The sequence below is a fragment of the Tiliqua scincoides genome, chromosome 12 (assembly GCF_035046505.1).
Source record: "Tiliqua scincoides isolate rTilSci1 chromosome 12, rTilSci1.hap2, whole genome shotgun sequence".
NCBI classification, from domain to species: Eukaryota; Metazoa; Chordata; class Lepidosauria; order Squamata; family Scincidae; genus Tiliqua; species Tiliqua scincoides.
The window spans coordinates 12,366,425-12,371,503 of NC_089832.1; positions in this window are offsets into that span (position 1 = coordinate 12,366,425).

Below are 5,079 nucleotides of genomic sequence, written 5' to 3' on the forward strand. Positions count from 1 at the left end.
TGTCTACTGTTCATAGTAAGGAACACGATTGGGAAGGTCCTTTAGGAACACCTGTCATAGAGGCCCCTTCTGCCTTTGCTAGACCTGATATGTGGCCTTAGAGGACCCAGTCCTGGTCTTATAGTTACCCTCGGGCATCCTCAACTAATCCTCAACTAATTGAAGAGTGTGTCCCTCAACACCACTTGTGTCAGTCTACTTAACCTCCAGTTCTTATTACTCATGATTCTTGTATGCATCTGTGCCAAGAATCAAGTTGCCCTGAAGTCCAGAACTAATTCAACTTCTCTGCTGCAATGCTACTGCTATTCCTTCTGGTGAATCCTTCCTTGCCTCCAGCAGGTACCTTTTATCTGCTGCTGGTTGAACTGCTGGTCTGCCTGAAAAGGGGACAAGTTCTGGGTGAAAGACCAGCACCAAGAATCAAGGTCAGGAGGGAACGTCCCCTACCTGTTGTGGTCAATATTGGTTCTTCTTCACTGAACTTGCTGTCTCCAGACCCAGTCCAGGGTCAGCATCAGGGGTTGGCATTGTTTGGCAGCTACCAACTGCTTACAGCAACACCCCACTGCCAGAGATGTGTAGCTTCACCACAACAAGACTTGATTTGGGTTCTGAATCCCCACCCCATTTGACTCAACTTGTGCATGAGTCTTAATGGACAGCCTTTGGGACTCAGCCAAAGCCTTTTTGAGACTCTGTTTGACTCAGGTCAAAGTCTTTCCGGTAAACGAGTCAAGCATGACTCCACAGGAAAAAATGGCACTTTGTGTGTGTGTGTTGGAGTTCTCATTTAACACTCCTCTGATGTCCCCACCCCACCTGTAAACAAAAGCTCTGCTGTCCTTCAAGAGAGGACACCACTAGCAGCAGCAAATAAACTCTGGTAGCCTACCCAGTGCAACAACGAGAGAGGCTGCAATCTTAACCAACTTTCCAGCACTGACTTAAGGACAATTCAACTTTGAGGTAAGGGCACAAACATTCCCTGACCTTGGGGAGACCTCCGTGACTGCCCTCCAACTTCAGGATGCTGCACACGCTGCACTGGCACAGCTATGCCAGTGCCGGAAAGTTGGTTAGGATTGCGCCCCAAAACTCCCAAATCCCGAGTCACTTCAGGTTTCAATGTGTCTTGAGTCTACATGAGTCCAGGAAACACATTATTAGCTACTCGAGTCCAAGTCTTACAAGTCGAGTCGCCCATCCCTGCACACTGCTCCACTCTGAGATCAGTTCTGTTCAGCTAAGCATAGTTGTGTCACATGTGAGTTCCACTTCCTTGAAGGATGAGAAGTTCCACTGACAGTTTTGACTGGATTCCTTTGGAGGACAAATCACTGGAGGTTTACAGCATCTTTGTGATGCTAGCTTTATTTGCAGATATGAAGGGTGAATATGGGAGGGAAGCAACCGCTGAATCCTCCTTCGAGCAACAGGCTTCATCGTTTCCCCAGGGAGTCATTTCAATTCTCTGAAGCTTCCAACACTTCCTCTGTCTCAGATCAAATCAACACTCTTGTTTGCCTCATCCAGAAGTTGCTAAAAATGTTCCTTTGCTACTCTAACAAAATAGCAAAGGAAGCTATGGGAAGAGAGAATGGTTTACCTTACAGTGTTTCTCAAAGTCAGGACTCACTAGGTGGGTCGCAAGCCAATTTCAGGTGGGTCCCCATTCATTTAAATGTGTATTTTATTTTTAATAGATTAGACTTGGTGCTACCATGGTATGTGACTGCATTTGAGGAAATGTTACAAATCTGTACTTTTAACAAGCTATTATGTACAGGTTGAGACTAATTATTCGCGTGGGTTCCGTTCCAAGCACTCAAGTGGATGGCAAAAAACGCACTATAGCAAATCAATTTAAAAAACAAAGTTTCTTTGCTTCAGTGATTTAAAAACAGCCTTGCTGACCTTTTGACTCTAAGATAAGAGTCATTAAGAAGAAAATCCATCAACCAGTCCTCCTCCAAGAGCTTAGAAAGCTTCACTCAGCCCCTCCCTTCACCAATACAAAGTGATCACCTTTCTTTCACCTGCTCAGGGGGGAAGGGAGGGGTCTGCTGGAGAGAGAAGGATTGATGGATTGTCAGCCAGCTGCCCCCCCTCTCTCATTAATGAGGCTATTGTTAAAGGACTGTTCAGTTTTTTAAACTGATTTTAAAGGGATGCATTTTCCCCTTCTCAGGGAATCAGCACATTCCTTCTCATTTGCAGGGGTCATTCGTGTTGAGTCAAATCCGTGTATAAAAAATCAGGGTATAAATAGGCTGGACCTGTATATGCTTTTAACAATGATTGTCAATGGAACTTACTCCCAGGTAAGTGTGGATAGGATTGCAACCTTTGGGATGTTTGGGGAATTTTTTTTTTTCTTAAATGGATCAGCAACTGCTTGGAAGGGTTAGCAGGCTTCTTTATTTTAAAACAAATTTAAACTTTACTTATTGTAAACTTTTAATTTACTTAGGCTACAATCCTAACCACACTTACCAGAGAGTAAGCCCCATTAACCATTAATTTGATTTTGTTGTATGGGGGTGTTAAAATTTTCCTTGCTTGATTATGTCTCTTCTGGTCATGACATCACTTCCAGGTTAATGACATCACTTCTGGTGGGTCCTGACAGATTGTCATTCTAAAAAAGTGGGTCCCAATGCTAAAACATTTGAAAACCACTGTCTTATGCTATCATCGCAGCTCCTCCTCTCATGCAATTTCACTAAGCTCCAGTGGGACATCCTATCAAAAGAGCATTTGACCTACACCATTAGGTAGTCAACCAAGAAACATCAACTGGACTCTTGAATGATTTGCCAACAAAGCAAGGGACTTCCATTGTTCATGGCCACAAACTCACACCACCTGTCATAGCATTATCCTGTGACCTTCATGATCCCTGCTTGATTTACTGCTTGATTTACAATCACCCATGTGATGATTCTCAGGAAGAAGATGAACCTGTTCTTTTGAACATGGCAGCAATGTAGTAATGGGGAAATATAGATTTTTTTTTTTTTTCTGGGAAATATAGATTTTATTTTTTTAAGTTTCATACTACAATAAATAATACAAAGGAAATAAATCACATTTTACATTTTCAACTACAGTCACATTACATCAACTGTTTAACTAGAACACAGATACATCACGTTACAAGTAGATTCACCCCATCTAACCACTCCCACCATTTTTTCCACCTGTCTCTATCGGTTCTCACCCTTTCATAAGCCGCGACGCCATATACTCTGGAGACCACAAAGAGGACCCATCCCTGCGTGTTGGTGGACTTTTTCTCCTTTATTTCTTTGCCCCTTTGAATGCCCAGCGCAAAAAGGACATACAGATTTATCAATCTTACCGTAGACCATGGCACCTCCCACCTATCATCTCCTCCCCTCTGTTGTCCCGCATTACTCACCCTCTTGGGTCACCTCATACCTCCCACCAGCTCCTTCCCAGAGACGATAGTCTCCCAGGCCTGTTGGGCCAGTTCAGGCCACTTAAAGGCCCTCGTTATGCCCCTCCAGAACTCCTTCGCTGGCATACACTCTTGGATGAAATGGGCTACCATTTCTATCAGCGGCGGGGCACCTACCGATCTAGAGGGTTCCGACCCCGAACAGATCGGCCTCTTGCACCTCTTCTGATCTTCTTGCAACCATGGATTTGCCACTCCCACCCTGAGGACCCGATGGAAAGCCCTCCACCTTAATTCCCATAAACTAAAGGGGATTCTCTTCTCGCTAAAGGCACTGTGCGCTGCCACCTTCTCCTGCAAGAGATACGCGGAAAGGTGCATCTTACTTTGCTGTTTCTCTTGGTGAGGCCTCATGATAAACTCCTGTACCGTCATTTCATACATGTAACGCTTGAGTTGTTTCCCTTCCAGCCTGCTGGTTTTATACGGCTTGGCCGAGAGCCCCATCTCCTTCGTCAGAGTCACCGCCTCCCTCATGTACTCTGGCAAAGATTGTTTTATGTAGCAGTGGGGAAGAAGATGGTAGCAAGGAAGAAGCAAACAACGTGAACATGTAAATAATTGGGTTTTGTGCTTTTTTCATGAAATATTTTCCTCCAGCACTCTTTTTGTCCAATAAATCCAGATGGAAAAATGTTTGCTGGTGCTTTTATTTTATTGTTGCATACATCTGATTGACTTCTAATAGAATCTTCCACACAATGGAATGCACAGCCTTAAAGGAAAAAGCCGGGTACTGATGTCTCCCTACTAATTTGAGCTTAAGGTAGATGCTCTTTGCTGAATATTTAGCAGTCTGCTAAACCCATTGATCTCCTTGATATAGTCTCTTGGATTCCACAGGAGGGTTTGTAATTAACAATGTAGATGAGTAGCTATAGGCAAGATCTTTGTGTGTTGATATGCTTTCCCTCTCTCTCTCTCTTTCTCATTTTCAGGGAGCTAATCAGATTTGCATACTTTTTCATTGCCAAGACCTTTCTTGCTATCTATAAAAGTTTTAAAATATCTCGAGCACAACAGAAATTTTGTTCAATTGTTCACGGGGCTGGGCTCATTCACACTTTAATTGTTAAAATGAAGGCAAAACGACTCTGAAAGAGACGGACGCTCCAGCGCATAAGTACTATCTCTTCTGTGTTTTTGAAGATAGCCAGAAATTAAAATAATGTAAAATTATTAAATGCAAATGGGAGAGAGAGAGAGAGAGAGAGAGAGAGAGAGAGAGAGAGAGAGAGAGAGCGCTCAGCAGTGCGTATGTGGAGTCATTTCTGAAGGCTTCCAACAGGAATAAATTTTTCCATTTATAATTGTGCTTTTTTCCCCCTTAAAAGCAAAATTCAAGCTTTATACAACATGGGAAGCACCAGTATGGTCATTATGGTTAACTGCAAAAGCACAGTGCCAAACATCACATGCTTGTGAAGATGCAAGAAAGGATTTGAAAGGCATCTAGTTATCTGTCAAATGGAGCTTTAGATGAAGACTCCAGCAGAGAACAAATGAAGTCTTTGGAAGGTAGTGCTGGACTAATCTTGTAGCACACATTTCATGCTTAGATGTGCTAAAAAAACCGGTTGACGTATCTGTGAATG